Source organism: Diplotaxodon limnothrissa, linkage group LG3 (assembly GCF_057381915.1).
Source record: "Diplotaxodon limnothrissa isolate DT_005_m linkage group LG3, D_limnothrissa_male_GT1.1, whole genome shotgun sequence".
In the NCBI taxonomy this organism is placed as follows: domain Eukaryota; kingdom Metazoa; phylum Chordata; class Actinopteri; order Cichliformes; family Cichlidae; genus Diplotaxodon; species Diplotaxodon limnothrissa.
Window position 1 is genome coordinate 17,643,110 of NC_140598.1, and position 13,252 is coordinate 17,656,361.

The following is a 13,252-nucleotide window of genomic DNA, read 5'->3' on the forward strand; positions in this document are numbered from 1 at the left end:
AACAATTTAGAGAAATTCAGTTACTGAACAATAAAGTGGAAAACAAACTAAAACTAACTAAGGACAGAGGTGCAACAACTAGAGTCATGGTGCCACGACAATAACTTGGTCTTAAACACCAAAAAGACCAAGGAGATCATTGTAGATTTCCGGAAGAAGGGTCATAACAACCATCTGCCTCTCTTCATTGGCAGTGAGGCGGTGGAGAGGGTGAGCAGTTTTAAATTCTTGGGGGTAACTGTGACCGAGGACCTGTCCTGGGGCAACCATATCACCTCAGTTGTACGGAAGGCCCAACAGCGCCTCTACTACCTGAGGAGACTGCAGAGCGCACACATTCCCAGATCTCTGATGTTGAACTTCTACAACTGTGCCATCAGCAGCGTTCTGACGTATGGATTTCTAGTGTGGTTCCCCAGCTGCACCAAGGCCGATCAGCAAGCACTCCAGCGGGTGGTGAAAGAAGCTGGCAGAATTATTGGAACAAGTCTGCCAGAGATCAGTAATATCTTCCCCACTCGCTGTCTGAGGAGGGTGCACAGTATCCTGCGGGACCAACATCACCCTGCACGCCACCTTTTCCATCTGCTGCCCTCAGGGAGAAGGTACAGGTCTATACAGGCCAGAACATCCAGACTGGCCAACAGCCTGTATCCACAGGCTGTGAGGCTCCTGAACTCTCTGCCCCCCTCTCACGGACAATAACCATATCCAACTTCTTAATAGCAATGAACTGGTCTGCATTGGTGCATCATATCTTTATTCTCTTCCCCCTCCTGCCCCCCCCCCCCCCCCCCCCCCCTCTTTCTTAAATAGATAACTATCATATCTGACATCATGTCTCACAGTATATTGAATGGGTTGCATTGTTGTACTTTGTCATGTTTCTCAGGTCTTTGTCTGAATTTCTTATGAACATTACTTGTCATTTTCTCATGTTGTTGCTAAGGATTGTCTTGTTGTACTGGAGTCACACTGGGTTAAATATTTACACTTGGGTTTTAAGGGGTATTTATTATTTTCTTCATTATTTTATTTACGGGTTGTATGGAAGCCCCAAACGCAATTTCATTGTTCTTGACAATGACAATAAATACTTAAATACATAAATAAATACATAAATACATGCCACCTTAAAATGAAACTGAAAAACAATATTGTAACTGAAATAAATGTACTCTTGTATTGAAAGTTAAAAAAATGATAGTGAAAAAACAATTAATTGAAACTACATTTTTTGTATCACATTTTTTGTTTTTCAGTTTCAATCTGCTGGCACTGTCCGGGGGTGCGCTTAAGGGGCGGAGATTCCGACCTGCATGTATTTGCATACATTATAGAGGCAACTAGTGCTGACCAAGCTGTCATCTTTCTCTCTTCACCTCTTTCAATGGCTGCTTCAATTTCAGCTTGACCCTCTAAACTGCACGTAAGCAACTGTTTTTTGTCATCTTTCCTTGCTGTCCCACTGGGCTGGACATGAGTTTAGTTTTTTTAGCTACATCTGGTGAAGTTGTGGTAAAATGTTAATGTAACCCAGTGTTAATTTGGTGATCTGATATGGTGTGATATTCAGTATATATGTATATATCTATATTGGGTGTTCGGTTATAAAATGTTCTTCAATGATTTTGAGGGTTTTTGTATTGCTATTGATTTGCGGCTGCTTTACAACGGTCGACTGTGGTAGTACATCCTAGTGGGAGGGGCTACGAGCTCACATGGCTTGTAGCTGTGCCAGAGCAACACGTTCAACTATCAAATAAATGTTGTGTTTAGCCTATCAAGCCTACAAGTTCCTAATAAAAAAATGCATCCTCTTAGTTTTACTACATTTCTTTATACTATAATATTATTTCTTAATACTTGGAGCTGAAAGCTGAAGGAAAAGAAAAAAAGATACATAGTCCATATACAGAAGTCTAGAAAATACTACATTATCTGAACTCAAAAAAATGATTTTTTTTTCCAGTAATGCGTTTTGTTTTGGGTTTTTTTAGCCTGAATAATTTTATACTAGCAATGATTTTAATTAAATTTGAATTTCTTAGTCATTCCCAGTGTTATTATGCGATGTGGACAATTACACCTACTTTTACATATACATGTGTCATCTAAGGGTATTCTCTCTGCACAATATCACAACTCTCTTGGTGTGATTCAGTGAATTTCAACTTGACTGCATTAACATTTCAACCTTGGAAATTGCCCACAGTTATATTTACATGCAATCTCATGTTCACATTTGAAAAGCAATCAGTGTAATTTTCAGGTCTTGTCACACAAAGGAGCATTAACGTACAGGAGCAGTGTAATATCTAATGCACAGAAATCACTGATTCATCTGCACTGAGAAAGAAAAAGAAATGTCCAAGAGGGTCGAGTACCACATTCTCAGCTGTAGACTTTTACAAGATAAATGATTAAAGGCAGAAAGAAAAATGAGTCAGACAAAGCACATGTTCCTCATCTAAGAACATCTAGTGATGCTGTTGTTACGTTCTGGTCCCGGCAGAAACATAAACGTAACAAAAAGTTTGCCCCACTCACTCCCCACCCACGCACAAACTTCAGCAACAACACTTTTTTCAATTATTTAAGCAGCCATTTATTTTCATCGGCAGTGAGCAATGCCAAAACAATAAACAAAACTCCCTACAAACCATCCCTACACTTCCCTACACCAAAATAAAAAGAAGCCAAAACAAAAGACAAGTCGCTTACCTAACTATCTAACAAAAACAGGAGAAAACTTGTTCAGCAAAAGAAAACGGCTTCTCACGCCTACTAGGCTGCGACAGTGAAAGATATACAGCAAAGGAAAAAAAAAAGTGACTGCCACTTGTTAACTTATTTACAACTATCTACATGGCAAGGCTAGAGGTACATGTGAATACTCCAGCCTATACTGTAATGACACAACACACACAACTCCGTGACCGAGTCAACGGGGTTCCAAAAAAAAAGCACTCCCAGGTGACTGTCATCCGGACGTTAAGTACTGGAGGTGGTCCATCAATTATCCAGTCCGAAGATATGTAGAGACTCCACCCAGATACCTAGCAGCCACGCCCAGGTGTCCACCTCCTAGGAGAGAAAAAAGGGAAAATACCGCCAGCCATCCTCCGGTGGGAGGCACAACACCAACAAACACATCACTGGGTCATAACACTGTGGTAAAAAATAACCAGAATAAATCAGAAATTACTCAGGCACACAAGAGTCTTTTTACTAGAGCAAATGGTGTGATGCTTTTCCAGCCAAATTTATGACTGATGAAAATATGGAGACAAAAGTATGGTCCTTAAACAATAAAGTTCATGTTGACTGAAGATAAAAGTAAAGTATTTCTTGCCTGAAAATATAAGAATGCACTTTTAAATAATCATCATACATTGGGAATTTGTTTCTTTAATTAACACAATCTGAAACTTGACTAATAGTGACTTAATTTAAAAAGCTAATTTGATTTAATTTTTACAGCAAGCTTGAAAACAAAACTAATTTGTAGGTACTGTGGGGGTTTTTGGGTGCCAATTTTGAAATGGTGTCACCACCTTAATTGGGTCCATTAATGTTTGGACAATGACTATTTTTTTGTGATTTTGACTTTGTGCACCACCACAGCAGAACTTAAATGAACAAAAAAAGATGTGATTGAAGCGCAGGCTTTCATCTATTATTCAAAACTAAATTATTACATACATTGTTAAGTGCTTACAACCATTTTGATACTTATGTCTTCATTTTCAGAGACTTGGAAGTAATTCAACAAGCTAACATCATTTTAAATATTATGACTTTTTTAAATATTTTACTTATATTTTTATACCCCAACAATAGAGGCACTTTGGACACTCATTCCCCCACCTCTCCCCCCTCCATAGAGCCATCACCACCTTCAAACACTTCACCTACAACACCCCCCTCCTCACCCCACACAAAAGAGGATTTCACACCACCTCCTCCGACCACAACTCTTCATATTCATGAAGCAGGTGTGAGGAAGCAGTTTAAGAACCTGAATGCTCGGAAAGCTCCCGGCCCAGACGGTGTGTCTCCTGCCACCCTCAGACACTGTGCAAACGAGCTGGCCCCAGTGTTTTCTGGCATCTTCAACTCCTCACTGCAGGCATGTCATGTGCCTGCCTGCTTCAAGTCCTCTACCATAATCCCTGTCCCCAAGAAACCAAGGATCACTGGACTAAATGACTACAGACCCGTGGCTCTGACATCTGTGGTCATGAAGTCATTTGAGCGCCTGGTTCTCTTCCACCTCAAGACCCTCACGGCCCCCCTCCTGGACCCCCTGCAGTTTGCATATAGAGCCAACAGGTCTGTAGACGACGCCATCAACATGGCCCTACACTTCATCCTGCAGCATCTGGACTCCCCAGGAACCTACGCCAGGATCCTGTTTGTGGACTTCAGCTCTGCCTTCAACGCCATCCTTCCAGACCATCTCCGAGACAAGCTTTCCCAGATGAATGTGCCTGATCCCATCTGCCGGTGGATCACTGACTTCCTGACGGACAGGAAGCAGCATGTGAGGCTGGGAAAGAATGTCTCGGACTCCCGGACCATCAGCACCGGCTCCCCTCAGGGCTGTGTTCTTTCTCCTCTGCTCTTCTCCCTGTACACCAACTGCTGCACCTCCACCCACCAGTCTGTCAAGCTAATCAAGTTCGCAGATGACACCACCGTCATTGGGCTCATCTCGGACGGGGACGAGTCTGCCTACAGGAGGGAGGTTGAACGTCTGGTGTCCTGGTGCAGCCACAACAACCTGGTGCTGAATGCCCAGAAGACAGTGGAGATTATTGTGGACTTCAGGAAGCACACAGCCCCACTCCCCCCCATCATCCTGACTGACACCCCCATCACCTCTGTGGACTCATTCCGCTTCCTGGGTACCACCATCACCCAGGACCTGAAGTGGGAGCCCACCATCACCTCCGTCATCAAGAAAGCCCAGCAGAGGATGTACTTCCTGAGGCAGCTGAAGAAATTCAACCTGCCAACACGGACGATGATGCAATTCTACACTGCAATCATCGAGTCCATCCTCACCTCCTCCATCACCGTGTGGTACGCTGGAGCCACTATCAGGGACAAACAGAGACTGCAGCGTGTTGTGCGCTCTGCTGAGAAGATGATTGGCTGCAGACTCCCATCTCTGCAGGACCTGTACACCTCCAGGACTCTGCGGCGTGCAGCCCGGATCTCAGCTGACCCTTCTCACCCTGGACACAGTCTGTTTGACCTGCTCCCCTCAGGCAGGAGGCTCCGGTCCATTCGCACCAGAACCTCTCGCCACAAGAACAGTTTCTTCCCCTCTGCTGTTGGACACATGAACAATAACCACATGACTGTCCCCGCCACTAACACATGACCCTACGCTGTGTCACTGCATCATTTCATGTTTGGCACTGATCACCACCTGCACTCATGTATATATCTTTCTACGTAGCACTCATAATTCTTATTCTCATGTATATATCTCATGTATATCTCATGCACATATCTTTCTTTCTACATAGCACTTTAATTCTTATTGTCTGCACTGAAGCACCGCAGCAATTTCCTAATGTTGTAAACCTCAACATCTGGCAATAAACCCATTCTGATTCTGATTCTGATTCTGATTCTGATTCTGATTCTGACTTGTATGTAAAATCTTGCAGTCAATGCCTGCCATAAGGCTAGAACGCCTGTAGTTCATGAAATGCTGTGTTTCCTCTCTTGAGATGCTCTTCCAGGCTACTGCAGCTGTCTTCAGTTTCTGCTTGTTTATTTGTATTTCTGTATTCAATTTTGCCTTCAGTAACAGAAAGGCTGCTCTACTACACTGAGATCAGGTGAATAACTTGGCCACTGAAGACTATCCATTTTCTTTACCTTGCTTAATTATCCATTTGCACTGTGAAGGGCCAAAGAGTTTTGCAGCATATGGCTGAATTCAAGCAGAGTACAGCCCCATGCATGATGTGACTACTTCCATCAGAGGTAATATTGTCAATAAACACTAGTGGCCTGAGGGGTTGACTGCACACTTACACAGCCAGGCTTTCTTTGCATTAGCTGGCCTGACTTAAAACCCCAGTTAGAAATAACAGCTATTACATTGGTGGTTGTCAGCTTTCTCCACTAAGGCCAGCTTCCTGCCTTATGCTTTATGCATGTTCACTTCAAAGTTAAAAAAAGGGCATTTCACAGGTCATATGACTTCTTTCCCACAAAAGTGATCCCTATGAGTGCCACCTACTCCAGTCACAGACAGATGATAAGGATGGTGATAAAATGGTAATTAAAACTCTATAAAGAACAGTGGCAGGCTCAGCTGCAAGGGAGTGCTAGGGGAGGCTGGATATCAGCTGGCCTTCATTAATTCCATCATGTCTCCCCTATTTTATTTTTACAGCACTCTTCACCAAGTGGCACGGTGTGACTCAGGTCATATCTTCACAAGAACATAAAAAAACAAACAAACCCCAAAACAGAACAGTGAAATGCAACACTTACACAAATAAAGAGGTTAACACTACATTTTAGTTCAAGTTAATTATTTTTATTGCAGAGTGCCGCTGTTCTAAGGTGACAGCTGCACATTAGAGCTCCGAAACATTTAAACATTCACATCTCCTGTCTAATATCTAATAAAGGAAAATGGGAATCACTTTAAAAAAGATAAAAGATAAAAAAGTGAAATCAATTTTACTGCTTGAATAGGTACTCTTCATGAGAGTTCTGTGTTCTAATCGCTGCAATTCCAGCAGTGCAAGCGATACTTTAATCTACTGGTAACATTTATACATTTTATGCATCAGCAAATCAATACACAGGTATTCCTGTAACAATATGATGGACAGTTTGCGCTTTATTCAGTGGTTTTAGTAAAGTACAGCATTACCACTTGCAAAAAATTATATTTCCCTGGCAGAGAATCTGTAAGTTATTACAGTGATCTAGGCAGGTAAAAAGATACTTCAGAACACTGACTTTAACCTGAGCATAACTCTAACCTATTAATCTTGCATTATAGTACATTCCTCTGGTTCCAATTCCTCTGGTTCTCGAGCAGGTCTATGTACCTGGTCTTGACTTGGCTAGATACTGAAAAAGTTTTCTCCTAACCAATTCTGCAATCATCCACTAGTGTTGAGCACTTGAAAAGAAGGCAACCGGATTTCTTTCGGTAAAAAGAGGTCCAACACTCAAAGACAAGGTCTCAAGACTGCCATGACGTGGATGGCTGAGAACCTAAACAGATATCATAATATGTGAACAATGGATATAAAATAATACAGCTTGAGTGAAGCAACTGCAGGGACACTTGACTGTGATTAGTTGTTTGGATAGTTTGGATCCCACATAAGAACTGATCCAGTCTAGAACTAACAATTTCAGAAATGATCTGCAAAACAGTGACATCTTTACAGGGACCCGTTTGACTTCAACGGGTTAATGGGTGGAGCACAGGATTTTGGATGAGGTGAGCAGGGCAGTCTTTTGAGGCTTATGAGATTAGTAACTATAATAGCTCCCAGAGTGATGACCATTAGGATGGTTAGTGCTGCAGCCCTACCATCCTCATAAATAAATGACAGACTTTTATAAAGTATCACAATCACTTGTTAAATTAGGATGCTTTGAAATTAATGAACAACTGAGAAATTGAATTGATATTTTGTGGATCATACCATGACAGTGATGTCATCATATCCAAAAGCAATAGAAATTCAGTTTGCAACTGGAAATTTAGGCTTATCAGAAAAATTGTATCCACAAAAAGGAAAGAAGAGGGCTTAGTTTGACTTAAGCTGATTAAAAAGAAAAGTGAAAATTGTTTACATTTGACCTCAGAATTGTGTAATTGTGTTTATTTATGAAGTAATTTAAACAAAATCAAACCAGATGATCTGTTCTATATGGAGTAAATATGGTTTACATGTTTTTGGCATATTTATTTACAGTCATCTTGTTCATGTTGCTACAGTGCCACTGAATGAAAAGACAATATAAAGCCTTACATAGCATGTTTCATGACAGTAAAGCCAGTAGATACTCACAGTTAAACAAGCAAATGACGCAAGTGGCCATAAAGCTAGTATCTTTATATCAGAAAATTTAAAACATCCTCTGAACTAAAAGCAAAATGGAAACACTCAACCTACAACTATGTACGAGTATGCTTAGTTATTCAGCTTTTTTCTCCGATTTTCTGCTAAAACAGATCAAGATGACTTTTTAAAAACAGAATTAATGGTTAACTATAGTGGTTAAGGCACTGGACTGTGACCCAGGAGTGAAATTCAAAGGTGTTATCAGCACGAAAGAACCACAGTAGGTATGTGAGGCCATTTGTATGATACAAGAGCGACTGAGGTACTGTGGTAACATTAAAATATATAAATAAATAGCTTCTACTACTGCCACTATTACTTCTACTACAGGTTACTGGTTATTGTCATGGTGTAGTAAGTGTTATGGGTGAGGTGGAAAAATATAATAAATCATCCTTATCTATATACAAGCCACTACAGGACATGGTGTTGGGATAATACAAAAAAGCTATGGTCAAATCTGGATTCATTTTACATTTACAGTCGTTGTCAGAAATTTATGTACACTTATCATGGGTGTGATTATCCTGGTAATTCTGGGCTTTTAATTATTTATTTGAACTTTATTTACTTTTGGTGGAATTATTGTACGCCACACTTCCTTAAAGAGGTAGTAAGTAAAATCTCACCACCAGATGTCAGCAAATTTGAGACTGCAGTCAACTGAATTCTGTTTTCTTACCACTTCCAATTCAAGTGCATAAATCTAAGTACAGTGGACACTGTAGGACAAATAACTCCACGTTTATTTACTCTGGAGGAGGTTTTAAAACTTGTGAACTGAGTCAACGAGTCAGTGACTCTCACTTCTATCCAATGACAGTGATACTGAGGTGAGGTGTTGAGGATATCTTGAACTCCTCTGTTGGTGAGGACTGCTATTTTTGCCAGGGAAACTAACTGAATTAATTGTGATATGATGCGAGAATGTAATCAAACTGTTTATCAGGGAGAAAGTGTGATTTTTAGGACACTCAAGCCTCATAGTATCTAGCATGAGAAAATTGGGGTGTCCAATTTCCTTTTTGGGTGCCTCCTGTGAGGGCTGTCTGTTTTCCACATTCTGCAACGGTAAAATACGACTTAGAGGCGGATATTTGTTTTACTTTATGGGCAACAGTTGTCTGCCCTTGTTCTTGCTCGTGACAAAACTCGCCTCCTGTTGACAAAACTCGCCTCATGGTTTAAACTTGACTCTGAGAAAAAAACTCTTTCCCACAGAGGGGGGTGCTTTAATAAACTTATTCGAATATGAGCTTTTTTCCACTAAGACTTATTTTATGGGGAGATGTACGAAATTATTTACCGGGTTACAAGCAATGATAATATCGGCTGTTGACTCCTCAGCGTCATCATTTTCATTTTCTGTCTATTGAGAAAACCCATTGTAAAAGTAATGAAGAAAAAAACTCTACCAAGGAGCAGGCTGCGCAAAACCTACCTCATATAGATGTTTTAATAATAATAATATTTTTTTGGGGGACGCGTTATAGGTTATAAGCATTGAGACAAAACTGATATCTGCTGTCTCTCTCCTCCTTGACCCGCGGTGTGTGTGTGTGTGTGTGTGTGTGTGTGTGTGTGCGTGTGTGCGTGTGTGTGCGTGTGTGCGTGTGTGCGTGTGTGCGTGTGCGTGTGTGCGTGTGTGTGTGTGTGTGTGTGTGTGTGTGTGTGCGTGTGTGTGTGTGTGTGTGTGTGTGTGTGTGTGTGTGCGTGTGTGTGTGTGTGTGAAACAAGATCGCCTGTCATGGTAATTATGGTCTGTTTTTCAGCCCCTTGTAAAAAGGACTCTCAAAAGGAAAAGTAGTATTCAAAGAAAAGTATTCACTAAGGGGTATTTATTCATTTTTACACATACGGGGTAGGCAGCCTGTAGGTTACAAGCGGATAGAAAGTTCTTCTTTTCATCACAAGCTATGGTGTAGCCTAAAAATGCAATTTGTTGCTAGGCTGATCATCTTAAAGGTTTTTTACTGCGTCTGTATTATAGGAAAATAAAATACTATTGAAAGAAACGGTTCTCTACAGGAAGTCACTCTTTTTTCCCATTACAAGCGCCGGTGCAGCTTAAGAAAGTAAAATTACATCCGCTATTGTAAAAAAAAGAAATACAGAGAAAATTGTCATAATATTGAAACAGAATTCAAACTATGAGTTTGTGGAAAACTAACTGCCGCTCTGTCTCTCTATACAGCACAGACTCAACTGCTGCATCACCCCTATGCTTCAGGAACCCTCCCTCCCTCTCTGATCTCCCCAGCTGTTGCCTCCCATGCTCGCGGCCTCGGGAGAGCAGATCTCTTCGCCGTCCAAGTACACAGGAACGCTGCTGGGCTGCAGAATGAAAGGATCCATCTTGCGTCTGTGCCTAGAAATTGTGACGGCCTCCTCTCTGCTTTTATTCCCCTCCCATGCCGCAGACCCCTCCCTCCCTCTAAAAACTTTTTTCTTTTTTTTCAAATCAAATCAAATCACTTTTATTGTCACATCACATGTGCAGGCACACTGGCACAGCACATGCGAGTGAAATTCTTGTGTGCGAGCCCCACAAGCAACAGAGATGTGCAAACACAACAACACAAACGAGCAAAATACAAGAATGGCCAACCTGAAACTAATAAATATATGTACAATATATAATAGTGTATGCATTTCTGGATGTGTATACTAAATATTTTCCTATGTGTGTGTGTGTGTGTGTGTGTGTGTGTGTGTGTATACACATTTTTACAAATTAAATAGTAAAAAAATAATAAATAAAATATATAAAAATATACAGAGTTGAATATGTGCAAAACAAGTGGCATTTATATACAGTGTGGAGTGCATAATGTTGAAGTTCCAGTAGTGAAGCTGAGGTGTCTATGACGTGTTCAGCAGTCTGATGGCCTTTCCAACAACAGGTGGCGCAACAGGTGGCGCGCTTAGGGGATCAAATTACACACTTCCGGGGGGGAGGGGGGAGGTCAAAAGGTCATGATTAGGGTCATCAATCAAATCGAATCAAATTTTGTCACATACTGTAGGGAGTATCTCTCTTACCTTATCTTCCCTGTTATCAGTGTCAGCTTGTAACTTCAGCCTTCAAGTGTGCAGGTGCTGAACCGAACACCAGCACTTATATACTGTTTCTGTACCTTCACTCAAAACCAAGAACAAACAGACTAAAATACACTGTTATTTATTTTAGCTCCATGCTTGCTGGCATTTCGCTTTATAACAATGGTTTTTACCTCCACCCAGATAAAATGTCACTGCTGTTTAATTTGTCATATTGACTGATGGTCAACACAGAGATACATAATCTCATCTTTGTGTCACACTGTTGTTTTGCATGGTGAAGGTAGCTGTCTTTTACTCATCATTATCCACACTAGATGAAATAAAACATGCCAACAGTGTGTTCCTTTGTTCTTCCCAGTAATGACTGGGGACACCCCTGAAATTGGGGAGCAACCTGAACAGTGATTTGGTGAACAGCCAATTGGAAAATGAGACAGAAAAGGACAGTTTAGAATGACTTCCATGTAAAATAAAAGTCATTAGATGATCTATTAGTACACCAACTATATACATTTCAAGTGTGCAAAGAAAGAAAAGAAAAGGAAATAAAATGGTCTCTCAAACCTTTTTGTAGAAGAACACAAAACCCAAGTCCTAACTCAAGCATGGAGCTTTAACAGCAGCCCAGAGGACTCAGCTGAAAACTGCTTGGAAACCAAAAACCTCTGTGAAACGGCGACAGAAGCATCTTTGTGCGTCTGCGGTTCATTAAGTACCTCCAGATTATGGCAAATGTCATCTTGATGATTTTCAAACTCAATATTGCCAAATAAAAAACCAAAAGGATATGGTTCAGTTGGACAACACACACACTTTCAGATTACCAGTCAGTGACATGCAGTAAACGGTGTGGGCTACAGTGTTGAAGACACAGCCACTGTGCATGATGCAGGCACTCAGGTGAGCTATTAAAATGTTAGCTTCTTATAGTTAGTAAAGCACAAGCTTTTGAAATAAGTGTTTCCTAGCTTTAGTGGTCTTTTGTGCTACTGAGCCACGTGTTTTCATTTAGTAGTCTTAGGCTACGTTCACACTGCAGGCGAAAGCCCATCAAATCCAACTTTTCTGACCCTCTGCGACCATCTATCCCATCATGGTGTGACAGTGTGAACGGCACAAATCCCATATTGTCAAATCCGATCTGGGTCACTTTCGTATGTGGTGCTGAATCCGATACATATCTGATGTTTCAGAAAGCGACTGCTGTTTGATGGTCAGGTCGCATTAAATCCGTCTTTTACGTCACTGACACATGACAGACGCCAATTATCAGCTCCGGAGAAGACATCGCGAACACTTCCTGGCCATCCCGTGTAGATGTCAGTGAAACTGTTGGGAAGACAACGTTGGAGAAACGTGAACATTTTCTTTGTACTGCAGAAATCTGCAACTATCTTTTGAAGCAGCGCTCCTCTAAAACAGCAGTAAGGATCATTATTAGGCCAAATGTAAATAACAAAATAACTTTATAACTTAAAGCAAAATTGGGAAACGCAAAGTCTGAAACAAGTCTTTATATTAAAGCCATCAGTCAAACAACACTGTTTGCTCTGGGTCTGAACAGAGCGCGTTGTGTGTGACGTCTTCTTTTGTGCATGCTTTGAGCGTTCACACTAGAGCACGTTTGCTGTCGCATTTTAATTGTAGTGTAAACGAGCAGACAAAAACATCGGATTTGATCAAAAAATCAGAGTTAAGCATTAAGACCTGCAGAGTGAACGTAGCCTTAGAGTTGGCTGGAAAGAGTGCTAATGAAAAAGTAACAAAGGAGACCCATAAGAATCTACATCAACCCATGGCGTAAGACTAGCTGATGTGTGAGCGGAGGCTGCTCAGCAGCAGGAGTGGAGAGCCAGACAGCGCAGGACCCAGCACACATGTGTCAAAGTCAAGGCCCGCGGGCCACATCCGTACATTTATATCCTGCCTGCGAGATCCTTTTATATAGATGTGCTATTATTGTTATGCATGGCCCGGCGAGATGAGGCGCTAATAATATACAAACTACAGATCCCATGATGCAGCGCTGCAGCCTCCTTGGCTAGGCTAACTGGGAACATTCCCGC